This window comes from Pristiophorus japonicus, unplaced genomic scaffold, assembly GCF_044704955.1.
Source record: "Pristiophorus japonicus isolate sPriJap1 unplaced genomic scaffold, sPriJap1.hap1 HAP1_SCAFFOLD_567, whole genome shotgun sequence".
Taxonomy (NCBI): domain Eukaryota; kingdom Metazoa; phylum Chordata; class Chondrichthyes; family Pristiophoridae; genus Pristiophorus; species Pristiophorus japonicus.
In genome coordinates, this window is record NW_027254475.1 from 67,206 (window position 1) to 83,510 (window position 16,305).

The following is a 16,305-nucleotide window of genomic DNA, read 5'->3' on the forward strand; positions in this document are numbered from 1 at the left end:
GGACAAACAGAGATCCCCTTGTATCCTTGATTAAGAAATGTGTCCTGACTGGGGATTGGGCACTCGCACATGGAGCATGCCCTGAAGAGGTCAGACCGTTTCACAGACGGATGGATAAATTCTCCATCCAAGTGAACTGCCTACTCTGGGGCAGCCGGGTAGTCATACCCCAGAAGGGAAGGGAAGCATTCATCAGGGAACTCCACAGCGAGCACCCAGGCATTGTGCTAATGAAGGCCATTGCCCGGTCACATGTATGGTGGCCGGGAATTGATGCAGACCTGGAACACTGTGTTCACAGGTGCACGACGTGTGCCCAGCTGGGCAATGCCCCCAGGGAAGCCCCACTCAGCCTGTGGCCCTGGCCCACCAAGCCATGGTCATGTATTCACGTAGACTACGCGGGCCCGTTCATGGGGAAAATGTTCCTCATTGTTGTTGATGCGTACTCGAAATGGATCGAGTGCATCATATTGAATTCATGCACGACATCCACCACAGTGGAGAGTCTGCGTGCGGTCTTTGCGACCCACGGCTTGCCGGATATTCACTAGCTATGAATTCCGGGAGTTCATGTCGGGTAATGGCATCAAACATGTCAGGACAGCACCGTTCAAGCCGGCTTCCAATGGCCAGGCGGAACGTGCGGCCCAAATCATAAAACAAGGCATGCTCCGTATTCAAGGACCCTCCCTTCAATGCCGCTTATTGCGCCTCCTGCTGGCCTACAGGTCCCGACCGCATTTGCTCACGGGAGTCCCGCCTGCGGAACTACTCATGAAACGCACACTTAAAACTTGGCTGTCCCTCATTCACACAGTCCTGTCAGACATTGTTGAGGGTAAGCGCCAGTCCCAAAATGAGTGCCATGACCGTAACTCAAAGGGAAGAGGTATAGAAATCGATGACCCTGTGTTTGTTCTTAATCACGCTTTGGGGCCCAAGTGGCTTGAGGGAACTGTAATTGGTAAAGAGGGGAATAGGGTCATAGTGGTCAGATTTAACAATGGACAAATATGCCGCAAGCATTTGGAGCAAGTAAAAAAAAGGTTCAGCATGGACACTGAGGAACCTGAGGAACATCATGAGATGCTACCCACACCACTGCCAGTGAACGAGCAACAAGAACCGTCAGCAGTATGCACAGTCCCTGCGGCCAGCCAGGACGAGCCAGAATCACCACAGGTGTCAAAGACGCATGTCGAGGCTCAACAACCAGAGCCCCAACTGTGGCGCTCCACGAGAGAGCGCCAACCGCCTGAAAGACTCAATCTTTGACCCAAAGACATTGGGGGGGGGGAGGTGATGTCATGCTTGTAACCTTCACAACTGTAACCTTCATGTAACAACACTGTACACTGTATACACCTAAGAAATGCACATCTTGACCACAGGGGGTGAACTTGTAGGAGACACTCCTCACCTGGTCATCCAGGTATATAAAGGGATGTCCCACGCAGGATCATCACTTTCTGGTCCTGTGAATAAAGGTACAGGTCACAGAGTGACCTTGTCTCCAATATGTGCCTCGTGTTGATTTACAGTAGAGTGTAAGGACACAACATTTGGTGACGAGAAAGGGGAATCAACGACTCACGAGAATGGCCACCGGTAGCACAGAGGAACGGTACTGTGTTGGTGAGGACTGGGACGATTTCATTGAGAGCCTCCAGCAGAGCTTTGTCACGAAGAACTGGCTGGGAGTGGCAGCGGCTGACAAGCGAAGGGCGCATCTACTGACTAGCTGTGGACTTAAGACGTATGCGCCGATGAAGGACCTGCTCGCACCCAAGAAGCCGGTGGACAAGACCTTTGAGGAGCTCAGCCAATTGATCGGTGAGCATCTCAAACTGGCGAGCAGTATACACATGGCCCGACACCGATTCTATACGCATCAACGTCGGGAAGGGCAGAGCATACCGGACTTTATTGCGGACCTTTGGCGCTTGGCCAGCCTCTAAGTTCACAGACACCTGTAGTGGGGAGATGTTACGGGATTTCTTCATTGAGGGCATTGGTCATGCCGGGATTTTTAGCTGTATCGCATGACATTGAGGTTAATGACCCTGTGTTTGTTCTTAATTACGGTCATGATTCCAAATGGGTTGCTGGCACAGTTTTAGCCAAGGAGGGGAATAGAGTGTTTGTTGTCAAACTTTTGAATGGACAAACGTGCAGAAAGCACATGGATCAGACCAAACTGTGATTCACTGACAACCAAGAACAGTTTGAAAAGGACATTACCATCATTGATCCACCTACACCCACCCAACCAGCAATCGACCTCACGGTCAACCACGAGGGTGAACCCACCATGCCTGACAGTCTGATCAGACCAGCCGTGCTGCAGTGCAGCAATGATCCGACCAACTCACCCATGCCAAGACTTCAACTCAGGCGATTAACCCGGGAACGTAGAGCCTTGGATCGCCTCAACCTGTAAATAAATTGTTACTAAGACTTCGGGAGGGGGAGTGATGTTATGTATGTAAACTTGACTATTGGGTAAGACTTGCCACCAGGACGCGCAACTGTAGGAGACCCAAGGGTCACCTGCACGCCCTGGGCAAGCAGGTACAAAAGGCAGACTACCATACTGTTTCCTCTCTCTGGAGTTACATTAAAGAGACCAAGCTCACAACAGTTTGAGCTTACGGCACAGTCTTGTGAAGTTACACTGAACATAACAAAGCCCCCCCCCTCAAATCCCCTCGAAACCTTCCACCAACCACCTTAAAACTATGCCCGCTTGTAATAGACCGCTCCACCAATGGAAATAGGCCCTTACTATCCATTATGTCCAGGCCCCTCTATATTTTGTACACCTCAATGAGGTCTCCTCTCAACCTCCTCTGTTCCAATGAGAACAAATCCAGCCTATCCAATCTGTCCTCGTAACTAAAATTCTCCATTCCAGGCAGCATCCTAGTAAATCTCCTCTGCACCCTCTTGTACAATCACGTCCTTCCTATAATATGGCAACCAGAACTGCATGCAGTACTCCAGCTGTGGCCTAAGCAAAGTATTATACAATTTAAGCATAACCTCCCTGCTCTTATATTCTATGCCTCGGCCAATAAAGGCAAGCATTCCGTATGCCTTCTTAACCACCTTATCCACCTGGTCTGCTACTTTCAGGGATCTGTGGACAAGCACTCTAAGGTCCCTTTGTTCATCTACACTATTAAATGGCCTACCACTTATTGTGTATACCTTTTTCTTATTAGCCCTCCCAAAGTGCATTACCTCACACTTCTCTGAATTAAATTCCATTTGCCACTGCTCTGCCCACCTGACCAATCGATTAATATCCTCCTGCAGCAGATGACTTTCCTCTTCATTATCAACCATACAGCCAATTTTAGTGTATTCTGCAAATTTCTTAATCATACTCCCTATATTCAAATCTAAATCATTGATATATACCACAAAAAGCAAGGGACCCAGCACTGAGCCCTGCGTAACCCCACTGGAAACATTCTTCAGGTCACAAAAACATCCATCAACTATTATCCTTTGCTTTTTACCTCTAAGCCAATTTTGGATCCAACTAGCCACTTTGCCCTGGATCCCTTGGGCTTTAACCTTCGTGACCAGTTTACCATGTGGGACCTTATCAAAAGCTTTGCTAAAGTCCATATACACTACAACGTACGCACTACTCTCATCGACCCACTTGGTTACCTCCTCTAATAATTTAATCAGGTTAGTCGGCCGGCATGGACACTATTAAGTTTTGTCCATGTACATTAAATGTATAGTTACAATAGTGCGCCACAAGGGGCACTGTGGTGGGAGACCCGAAAGTACCTGCGAGACAGAAAAGGCTGACTACCACACCTGAAGGACACTCTGCAGTTACACAATAAAGGACCAAGATCACAGCAGTTACTACAACACCAGACTGTGTGGAGTCAGTGATTTGAGTGCTACATACATCACAAATTGGCAACGAGGACACGGACGAGCTCTTCACGCAACCATGGCTACTTTGGGCACGCTAAAGGATTTCACGGAGGGTAATGACTGGAAAGCCTTAACGGAAAGGCTCGAGTACTATTTTATAGCAAACGACTTGACGGGACACGAACGCACTGATAGAGAAGCGTAAGGCGATATTGCTGTCCAGTTGTGGCGATGAGGTTACCGTCTCGTCAGGGATTTGCTGGCACCCGCAAGCGCCAAGAACAAGCCATATGAGGAGCTGATTGAACTCATTCGTAACCAACTGAAACCGAAGGAGAGCATCCTCACAGCCAGGCACAAATTCTACCACCACTGCAGACCTGAGGGCCAGGATGTCACAAAATATTCTGCGGACATCAGGAGACTTGCGGCGCCGTGCGATTTTCGCACACTCCTTGACGAGGCGTTGCGAGACGTCTTTGTTATGGGAATTGGCCATGAGGATCTCCTTCACAAGCTGCTATCTACTGAACCTACAGTCAGCCTGCAGCAAGCCATCAACATTAGCCGGGCATTTATGACCTCAACATGCAGCACCAAGCAGATGATCCACGTGGTCTCGAACCCGGCAGGTACAATTCACAGGATAGCGCCCGTCATGGACAAAACAGCAGAACGTGGGCCGAGAGCACGGACCTCTGGGTCCTGGAACTCAGAGTCCGCTGAGGGGGGCTAATCGAGTAGCACCATGCTGGCGCTGCGGAGGAAGCCATGGGGCTCACCGGTGCAAGGTTGCGGAGTATACGTGCAGTACCTGCCACACGTAAGGCCACCTTCAGCGTATGTGCAAAAGAAACACGACTCACCGTGTGGCTGAGGAGATGGTAGATGATCTGCTATCCAGCGAGGAGCATTGTGGTTTGGCTCGACGGGCCTCCCAGCCCCAGGTAGAAGATGATGATGCGTTTGGACTGTACACGTGTACCGACGGTTTGGCTCCAGTGATTATGGAAGTCAAGATTAACGGAGTCCCAGTGAGTATGGAAGTGGACACGGGGTCGGGTCCATCGCTGATGAGTCAGGAAACTTTTGATAAACTGTGGATCAACCCAGCTGCACGACCCGAGCTGGTCCCGGTCACGGCGAAGCTGCGCACCTACACCAAGGAACTGATACCTGTTCTTGGCAGGGCGGATATGCAGGTATCTCATGGTGGCGAGACGCACGGTTTACCTTTGTGGATCATTGCAGGCGATGGGCCGACGCTACTCGAGATGGATGGGAAAGGTCCGTGGGAGCTGGGAAGACTTCATTCCTCCACAGACCACTGTCCCCCGTGTTCACAGGCAGAGCAGGCCTCCACCTTCAGATCGGGTGGCAGCGAAGGAAGCGTGTGTGGGGTTGGGCAGAGCAGCGGTGACCGTCGACTCTCCCCTGCAAAGTCTGAGAGTGAGAAAGAGGCGCTGGAACCAGCAGCAGCAGCGCCGACCGAGCTGGAGAAGAGAGAGGGAGAGCAGGCAGCAGCTCGGTGGACTTCTGTTAGCGGCGGATCTCCCTCAGTGCCGGGTCTGTAGCGATGAGGCTTCTTTACTCCACCCGTGGCCGGAGTGCTCTTCCGGGCCGCTTTGGTCACCAGCTGTTTGCGGGGAGAGAGAGAGGGAGAGCAGGCAGCAGAGTTCTGCAGAGAGAAGCAGGCAGGCACCAGCAGAGCACCTAAAATGGCGGGGCCCAGTAGAAACCTCGTGGAAAAATCAAAATGATGCCTTAAAAGGGAAATGTACCCGGGAGTCTTAAAGGGGCCTTACACCGGTGGCGGTCCCCACAAAGAGACTTTTGTAAGGGCACGAGTGAGTCAAAATGATTACTGTGATTTGTATGATGACGTGATTTATGACAAGAGTTAATATTTTGATGCTAAAATGATTACTGTGATTAAAATGATTGAGATGATTGGTGAAAAGAGATAATCTCACAATGCACAGTTAAAAGGGTTAATGAATCTGTGACTAACATGACTAATGGATTAATGCGATTTCTGGTTTTATGTGATTTATGCAATTGTTCAGCAGCTGCAGACAAGCCGCAAAAGGCAACTATTTTCTGAGAACAGATGCAACGCACCAGTTGACATACCCTGTCTCAGCGCAGCCCATTACCTCAGGCAAAAAGGGGCAGTATGCCGCCACCATACCTCACCCAGTGGAGTTGAGATTTAATAACTGTTCAGTGTATCTGCAATCTTTTGAAATAACTCTTTAATGTACTGTTCATGTGTACCTGCTTTCTACTGGAGATTATGTTCGTGTACTTGTATCACCCATGTAAGGACTGCAAATACCACATACTTGCACCAGATTGCAAGCATAATCTCTACATGGGGGGGAATAGGGAAGTGGATGGTCATGGACTCACACTCACAAATCAACCAGGACTAACCAGGCTGAGGTTACCGGCAATTTGCTTTTGGAACTGGGGGGGGACTGAGATGTTATGTGTTGTCCATGTACATTAAATGTACAGTTACAATGGTGCACCACAAGGGGCACTGTGGTGGGAGACCCGAAAGTACCTGCGAGACAGAGTATAAAAAGCTGACCACCACACCTGAAGGGCACTCTGGAGTTCACAAGGTCACAGCAGTTACAACAACACCAGACTGTGGAGTCAGTGATTTGAGCCACCTTCTGTGCTGTAAATTTCTATGTTTCTGTTTCTTTGTTAGTCAAACAAGATCTTTCCTTAACAAATCCGTGCTGACTGTCCCTAATTAATCCTTGCCTTTCCAAATGTAGATTTATCTTGTCTGTCAGGACTTTTTCAAATAATTTTCCCACCACTGAGGTTAGGTTGACAGGCCTGTAATTACTCGGCCCATCCCTTTCTCCCTTCTTAAACAAGGGTACTACATTAGCCGTCCTCCATACCTCCGGCACCATGCCTACATCTAAAGAGGACTGGAAAATGATGGTCAAAGCCTCTGCTATTTACTCTTTCACTTCGCTGAACAGCCTGGGATGCATTTCATTCGGGCCTGGGGACTTATCGACTTTCAAAGCTGCTAAACCCCTTAATACTTCCTCTCTCACTATATTTATTTCATCCAGAATATCATACTCCTCCTCGATAGCAGTATCTGCATTGCCCCTTTCCTTTGTGAAAACAGTGCAAAGTATTCGTTAAGAACCTTACCATCATCTTCCACCTTCACACAAAGATTACCCTCATGGTCTCTAATAGGCCCTACCCTTTCTTTACTTGCCCTCTTTTAATATATTTATAGAACATCATGGGGTTTTCCTTAATTATACTAGCCAAGAATTTTTCGTTCTCTCTCAGCATTCCTAATATTCTTTTTAATTTTGCCTTTTAACTTTCTATATTCCTCTAAAGATTCTTTAGTATTTAGCCGTTGGCATATGACATAAGCGTCCCTTCTTTTCTTTATCCTCCCCTGTAAGTCCCTAGACATCCAGGGGGCTCTAGAATTATTATTCCCACCCTTTTTCTTTAAGGGCACATGTTTGGCCTGAGCCTTCCGGATCTCCTCCTTGAATGCCTCCCAGTGTTCTGACACTGATTTACCCACAAGTATCTGTTTCCAGTCCACTGTGGCCAAATCACTCCTTAACTTAGCAAAATTAGCTTTTCCCCAATTCGGGACTTTTATTCCAGGCCATCTTTGTCCTTATCCATAACCAACTTGAATCTGACTGAATTATGGTCACTGGCACCCAAATGCTCTCACACTAATACCCCTTCAACCTGCCCAGCTTTATTCCCCAAAACTAAATCCAAGACCGCCCCCTCTCGTGTTGAGCTTGCTACATACTCACTAAAAAAGTTCTCTTGAAGGCATTTCAAGAATTCCGCACCCTCTATACCCTTCACACTATATTTGTCCTAATCAATATTTGTATAGTTAAAATCTCCTATTATTACCCAATGGTTTTTGGACTTCACAGCAATTTGCCTACATATTTGCTCCTCTATCTCCCTCCCACTGTTTGGGGGTCTATAATACACGCCTAGCAGTGTGATCGCCCCTTTTGTCCTTTAGGAAAGGAAACCTGCTGTTCTTACCCGGTCTGGGCCTACATGTGACTCCAGTCCCACACCAACATGGTTGACGATAACTGCCTTCTGAAGCGGCCCAGCGAGGCCCTCAGTTTGTATCAAACTGCACTGCAGCGGTTGAAGAATGTCCACCACCCCTTCTCAGGGCAACTCAGGACGGGCAATAAATGCCGGCCTTGCCAGCGATGCCCACATCCTGAGATTGAATTTTCTTAACAATCCGGAACTCCGTAGCATTTGACTACTAATAGTGTTTTATTTATTCTCTTTCAGATGTGGAACGATCAACTTGAGTTGAAATATAAAAACATTGGCCTAGACTTTCCACTTTTTTTGCTTCGTTACCATCCATTTAACGTCCATTTTAACGCCGAAATGAGGTATAACGCCCAGATATCGCCCATTTAGCAACAAAATGGAATCTAACGCCCATGAATCGCTCACTTATTGCCCCGCATTACTTTTGGCATGCAGTTAACGCCAAGAATGAATAAAACCGCCCGCCCACTGTTTTTTGCCGTAAAGATCAGAATGGGTGAAACTAATGCCCATAATATCGCCAGCGTTACTTGCGGCACCTCGGCCACATATCGCTGAAAATATCGCTCGCCGAAAAACCCGCTGAGAAAAAGTTGCTCTCACCAGAACTAAACCCAGCGGTATGGACGCCATGTTGTAAATCGGAGGTCGGTTCATATAAAAGGCTGCTTCAAGTTCTGGGGAGTTTTGATGTATGTGCAGTGCTTTTCAGGTGCTTTGAACATCTGAACAAATGTCTTATCATACTGTGGACGATTTGAATTTATTTTAGGTGTTTTAGTGGGTAAATTTATTGTTTGCGAACAATAGGTATAATACTGATTGTAATTGTAATGGGCCCTGTAATTTCTCAGCCTGTATTGATGACCATGCACGTGCTGCAGACTAGAGATGGCAGAAGATATATTCAAGAGCATTATGTGCCCAGTCAGAGGGGTGGCACACTGAGGAGGAGGATGGGAACTTACACCCCACGCACCTACAGGCAGAAGCGGTCTTATCTGAGACAATGCGCAACAAGGTGATGTGAAATAAATAGCATTTAATGAGAACATTTGTATAAAATCATAATTATAACTGTAAAAAAACACCCCACCCCACAACAAATTGATGATATTTATATCATTCATAAACATGTTCACATTTCAAAAAAACTTCCTAATCAAAGAACACAACTGCAATAAAACAAGGTACCCCCCTCCCCGCTTCCCCCAAACCGCCCAACAAAATAGCAACCACAACATAAAAATACTGTGACTAATACAACTCCTGCATCCATGCATCTTACTTTCCTTCCCCACCGCCACTGCATCCCCGCCCCCCCGCGCTTCTCCTCCCCACCTCTATCCCTTCCCCTTCCCCATCTGACTCCAAGCCGCCTTGCCAAGGAGCTCCTCAGGTGCTGCTTTATTGGGGGGGTGACGGCAGAACCGCTGGTTGGCCTGATATCGGGAGAGGGCGGTCCCGAGGTGGGAGGTGGGAACGTCCTCTGAGCTAGAAGCAAGATCTTCCTCCTGGCTCTCATGAGTCATTGGCAGTGGTGGTGCGGCACCTTGGGGTGCAGTGCTGCACTCCGGGACCACTGGGAGCCCTCTGCCACCAGTGTTCCTGGCGATCATCTCCAGGGCCTCCGTCATCCGAGGCACGTCATGGTGGAAGACATATGCCCCCTATTGTCTGTAGGATCTGCTGACCTATGTCAACAATCCTCCTGGACAAGTGTACCATGTCCTCGCTCAGATCTGCCGCTCGTGGAGCAGACCTCCATGTGGTCGGCGCCGTCATGGTGCTTGGGCCTGCTCCCTCCACGGTGGAGGAGGGCATGGCTGCAGAAGCACGAGATGTAATCGGTGTCGAATGCATTCTGGAGCTTGGCGATGCACGCTCCTCGAAGTTGGCACTGTCATCCATGGAGAAGGCACCCTGCAGCTCCACGGGCAATAATCGGGGCTCCTCAGCACCAGATGGACGATCGTCCGGCGACTCCGGCCCCGGACCCCTCAGCTTCTGGTTTCAGTGGCCTTGCATGGGGCCGCGCTGCTGGCTGAACTACAAAACATAAATGAGGTTATTAGAGGAGAAGGGGGTGCTTGGGTCACAAGGTGATTCCAACGCTAAACACAGCATATGCACGCCAAAAGCACCACCACTATCAAAATCATCACAGACATCACGTTTCATGACCATGACCAAATTTTGCATTGCAATGATTCTCATGAGGCCATCATTATTTATATAACACTTTTATAAATCATCTATCATATTTGGTCGGATATGAGTGGGTGTGGCATCTATTGACTACATCACGCAATGGTGTATACTTTACTCACGTGGCATCACATCAGGTTCTGCTGCTGCTTGCGTGGCCGACCAAGGGTGGCTCCCCACTCGTTCCAACCCCCGCTCCTCGATATCGGTGAGCTCGATGATGACTGGTGGCCCGCCACCCGTTTGGCTTTGAGTTCGACTCTATTCTTCAAAAGTTTCTTCTGTAAAAGGTAACACCAGCACGACATGGCATGAGATCATTGCCTGAGATCATTGCTAGGTACTGTCACAGAGACTGATACAACACATACACAAAGCCTGCGTTGACAGATGTAATCATGATTATTACGAAAATTATCATTATTTACCTAAAGATGTACACCGTCAACGCAGGCTTTGAGTAAAACATTCCCGGTATAAGTGCAAGACATCACATCTGATTTTAATCACTCATTACACTTAAAATTGAAATTATATCAATATATAAGTAATTGTAAATAAATGTAATACTCTGGCGGATCCGATAAAGTCGTTCCAGCGCTTGTGGCACTGGTTGCCCTCACGCACCTTGTGCGTCGCCGACGAGCCCACCTCAGCTATGTGGGTCCAAATCTTCTGGTAAACCTTTGGGGTGGGCTTACCACGCCCACTCCGGGTCAGTTGACCCCAGCGTGACTCCACCTCCTGCAGGAGGGAGGCATTTGCCTCGTCAGAGAATCTCCGAGCTCGTTTTCATCCTTCCACTTCTAGTTCCTCTCCTACCTCACTGCTCTCACCAGCGTCCTCACCCTCCACATCATGCCGTGTCGCCTCCTCCATGACTTCCATTTTAATTATTTTTTTCCCAAAATCTCCATACGAACAAAGTTATTTGTGCTCTCAATTCTTTTTACTGCTGCTAAATCTCTTTCCTATCTCGCACAACAGCCAAACAACGACACAACACACCCATACACGCTTTCAGTTCCTCTCTGCTCCCTCTCTCTCTCCTCTTCTGCGCATGTATAAATGACCCCTGACCTCTTGAAACGTGGGAAACGACCGTCGCCATGGCGTTGCCATGGACGCCGACATTTTATGGCAGAAGGGCAAAAAATTTCACGCCGTTGCTGGTAACGCCCATTTTATAAAGTGGAAAGTTGGGGTTTTGAAAATGGGCGATAATCCGGCGATCTCAAAACCCATAATAAATGCCAACGCTGGAAATAACACCCATTTTTGGACAATCTGCACAATAATGGAAAGTCTAGCCCAAAGATTCATACAATAACATGTACTCAACTATGTAAGGCACTTGGGACACACTGATAGAAGATCTCTAACTCAGACGTTCTCTTTATTTTTATAGGCCAAACTTGCCCATAATCGTCATGAACAGATGAGGACTGGAGGAGGGGACTCAGAGCTCCAGGTCCTCACTCCGCTCGAGGAGCGTATCTCAGCCCTGATGGGCGCACAGGTGGGTGCGGTGGTGGTGGGTGAGGTCGAGCCCCCTCGGCACAGTGATGGTATGTTGAGTTCCTTTGCAGTGTTCCGCAAGCCACTGAGGTCTGACACCACAATCCTTCAGCTCCTTTCATGAGACTTGCATTCCCGAATGCCTTTCCTGCTCCTGGCCCCCTCCCCTGCAGGTAACCACTCTTCTGCCTTGGTGCTTTCAGTTGATCAAGCAGAAGGGACTGAGCCTGCACAGCAGCCTTTCACTGGTGGAGATGGTGACGAGGAGGAGGAGGATGACCACCTCCTTCGACCTCACACACGAGCCAGCGGCATCTAAGAGCGAGGCCAGTAGCCCCATGAACGAAAGAGTGGTCAGGGAGGCGGAGCTGTGTGATGCTCCGGGACACAGTGGCCTGCAGCAATGCGACGGGGGAGGGGAAGCCCGGGGGCCAGCTCCCCGGAAGGTGAGTGCGCGCCTGAGTGATGCTCAGTGTCACTCTGATAATGAGCCAGAACTAGAGGTTGTCACAAGACAATCCCTGTCGATGCACAGTGATCTGCTGGGTGCAATTGCAAGGGTGCCCGAGAGTCTCGATGCATTGGCAGTGAGGATGGCGGAGTCCACCTCAACTATTGCTCATGCCTCTCAGCAGCCCACTGAGCCTATCCTTGGTAGATACCAATGGATGTTGGATGCACGAAGTGACCATGGGGACCATGGTGGCACAGGCTATGGCTGACATTGAAGTAGCCATTGAGCACCAGGCTGATGCTATTGTAGGACTGCATACTGTAATGTCAGTATTTGCGAGGGACCACAAGGATGTCCGCATCACCCGCGCCATGACAGGAGCTAACGACTACTGGACTGACCACCGCCTAATCCACTCTGTCATTTTCATCAATGTAGCCCCAAAACAGCAGCGGCAACAGAAACGCTGCCGCAACAGAGTCAACGCTGGAGCACTCGAAGACACTGCGAAGAAAGCCCTATTCAGCCAGTGCCTCACAACCAACCTGACGACTTCCAGTGAACTGGAGACGCAGAGTGTGCACAGTGCCTGGTCTGCCCTCAAGGCCTCCATAATCAGGCACTTGGTCACTCCACCAGGAGACATCAGGATTGGTTCAACGACAATGACCAGGAGATCCAGGAGCTAATAAGCCGCAAGCACAAGGCATGCTTGAACTGGAAACAGCAACACAGCTCGAGAGCAAGAAAGCAGCACTATAGACGTCTGAAGGCCGAGGTCTAACATAAAATTTGTGATCTAAAGAACAGATGATGTGTGGAAAAAGCGCAAGAGATCCAGCAACTAGCCAACAACCACGACGTGCATGGATTCTTTAGCGCAGTCAAGTCCTCCTACGGCCCAAGCACCCAAGGTCCTACTACACTGAGGGCCAAGAATGGTGAGGTGCTCATCAAGGACAGAGAGGCAGTCAGTGCCCACTGGAAGGAGCACTTCGAAGATCTCCTTAATCGAGACTCTGTCTTCGACGCGAGTGTCCTCGACTCCATCCCGCAGCATGCTATCCATCTCAGCACTATCACAGGCTGACATTAGATTGAAAAGGCCATCTGACAACTGAAGAACAACAAGGCCTCAGAAGCAGATGGAAACCCCGCCGAAGCACTAAAGCATGGTGGAGAAGCACTATTGGCACGAATCCATTAACTAATTTCTCTTATTTAGAAGGAGGAGAACATGCCAGGGGATCTCAGAGATTCAGTAATTGTGACCATCTTCAAGAAAGGTGATAAGTCCGATTGCGGTACTTATACAGGACTTTCCCTGCTGTCTGTCACGGGATAGTCATCGCAAGAATCCTCCTCAACCGCCTTCTCCCAGTGGCTGAAGAGCTCCTCCAAGTGTCGCAATGCGTATTCAGCCCACTAAGGGGCACAATGGACATGATCTTCACCGCATGTCAAATTCAAGAAAAATGCAGGGAACAGCACCAAAGTCTGTACATGGCCTTCTTTGACCTCACAAAGGCCTTTGACACTGTCAACCGTGAGGGATTATGGAGTGTCCTCCTCAAATTTGGTTGTCCTCAAAAGGTTGTCACCACCCTCCACCTGTTTCAGGATGACATGCAAGCCGTGATCCTGACCAATGGATCCAGCACAGACCCAATACACGTGTGGACCGGGGTCAAGCAAGGTTTTGTCACCGCACCAACTCTCTTCTCGATCTTTCTTGTTGCAATGCTCCATCTCACCCCCAATAAGCTCCCGCTGAAGTGGAGCTAATCTACAAAACAAACAGGAAATTGCTCAACCTGCGTCGCCTCCAGTCCAGATCCAAGGTCGTCCCATCCTCTGTTATTGAATTACAGAATGCAGACGATGCGAGTAGACGGGGGTCCCCAATGGAGTGCTCTCTACGCAGGAGTCCTCCCTATATTTATTGGGGACTTGGCCTGGAGCAGTCGCGGACTCCCAAGCCGCCTGCAATTTCTGCGGTCTGGAGGAGTCCGTGTTCCGTGTCTATGTTACATGTGTGAGGTTGCAGCCCCTCTTCCAATATTTGAAGGGGCTGCTCCGCAAATTCTGGTTGTACTTCAGTCCCACGCTCCTGATCTTTGGGCACCCTGTGCGGAGGGGAGCGGGCAGGTTGGAAGGCCTCCTCGTAGAACTGCTCCTGGCATGGCCAAAGTGGCCATCAACCGGTCCAGACTGCCTGCCTCTCTTCCACGGTTACATACGAGCCAGGATGTCCCTGGAGATGGAGCACGCGGTGTCCACCGGTACGCTCGCGGCCTTCCGCGAGAGGTGGACGGCGGAGGGACTGGAGTGCATCTTCACCCCCTGCAACCAAATTTTAATTTGATTTAAGTTTAATGTCAAAAGTTTAGTTTGTTTAATGTGTCGGTTTTAGTGCCCACCTTTAATCAGGGGACACTTGATTATTGTTTCAACTTAAAATAGTTGCAGACGACGCTTGTGTTTGCGCACACTCGGAGGACGAACTCCATACCATCGTCAACACCTTCACTGAAGCATATGAGAGCATGGGCCTTACACTAAACATCCGTAAGACAAAGGTCATCTACCAACCTGCCCCCGCCACACAGGCGAGGCCTTGGACAACGTGGACCATTTTCTATACCACAGAAGCCTACTGTCAACAAGGGCAGACGTCAATGACGAAGTTCAATACCGCCTTCAGTGTGCCAGTGCAGCCTTCGGTCGTCGGAAGAGGGTGTTTGAAGCCCGGCACCAAGCTCATAGTCTACAGAGCAGTAGTGATACCCGCCCTCCTATATGCTTCAGAGACATGAACTATGTACAGCAGGCACCTCAAAGCACTGGAGAAGTACCACGAACGCTGCCTCCGCAAAATCCTGCAAATCCATTGGCAGGATAGGTGCACCACTGTTCTTGCTCAGGTGAACATCCGCAGCATCGAAGCATTGACCACGTTCGATCAGCTCCGATGAACGGGCCACATAGTCCGCATGCCCAATACGAGACTCCCAAAACAAGCACGCTACTCAGACCTCCGACACAGCAAGCAAGTCCGAGGTGGGCAGAGGAAACTCTTCAAGGACATCCTCAAAGCCTCCTTGAAGAAATGCAACATCTCCACCGACACCTGGGAATTTCTGGCAAAAGACCGCTCAAAATGGAGAAGCATCTGGGAAAGCGCCGAACACCTCGAGTCTCTTCGCCGGGAGCACGCGGAGGCCAAGCGCAAACAGAGGAAGGAGCGTATGACAACCCAAGCACCCAACCCACCCGTCCCTTCAACCACTGTCTGCCCCAATTGTGACAGAGTCTGTAGATCCCGCATTGGACACATCAGTCAGCTGAGAACTCATTACTGTGGAAGCAAGTCATCCTCGACTCCGAGAGACTGCTTAAGAAGAAGAAGACTGTAATGTCGTCAGTGCGTGGTGGAATCAATCAGCTCTCTACTGTCCCACACAAGAGATTGGTGTGCAAAATCAAAGCGCATGGTATTGGGGGTAATGTACTGACGTGGATAGAGAACTGGTTGGCAGATAGGAGGCAGAGAGTCGGGCAGGCAGTGACTAGTGGAGTGCTGCAGGGCTCAGTGCTGGAACTCCAGCTCTTTACAATATGCATTAATGATTTAGATGAAGGAATTGAGTGTAATATCTCCAAGTTTGCAGATGACACTAAACTGGTTGGCCGTCTGAGCTGTGAGAGGGACGCGAAGAGGCTGCAGGGTGACTTGGACAGGTTAGGTGAGTGGGCAAATGCATGGCAGATGCAGTATAATGTGGATAAATGTGAGATTATACACTTTGGGGACAAAAACACGAAGGCAGAATATTATCTGAACGGTGGCAGATTAGGAAAAGGGGAGTGCAACGAGACCTGGGTGTCAAGGTTCATCAGTCATTGAAAATTGGCATGCAGGTACAGCAGGCGGTGAAGAAGACAAATGGTATGTTGGCCTTCATAGCTCGGGGATTTGAGTATCGGAGCAGGGAAGCCTTACTGAAGTTGTACAGGGCCTTGGTGAGACCTCACCTGGAATATTGTGTTCAGTTTTGGTCTCCTAATCTGAGGAAGGACGTTCTTGCTGTTGAGGGAGTGCAGCG

At 49.3% G+C, this 16,305-nt stretch overlaps 1 protein-coding gene across 10 annotated transcripts in view; it reads left to right on the plus strand.

Annotated features, from left to right (window-relative positions):
• The window catches only part of LOC139254651 (uncharacterized), a 228,861-nt gene that overhangs the window by 54,277 nt on the left and 158,279 nt on the right, over positions 1-16,305 (plus strand). For 2 of the 10 annotated variants that reach the window (XM_070873773.1, XM_070873779.1), the window contains exons 1-4: positions 5,512-5,741; positions 8,254-8,360; positions 8,874-9,040; positions 11,636-11,746. The gene's annotated coding sequence lies outside the window, so the exon portion shown is untranslated. Of the gene's footprint in view, positions 1-5,511; positions 5,754-8,253; positions 8,361-8,645; positions 8,667-8,873; positions 9,041-11,635; positions 11,747-16,305 lie in introns of those variants that run through there. The other 8 variants (XM_070873781.1, XM_070873782.1, XM_070873778.1 and 5 more) reach the window with 5 other exon arrangements.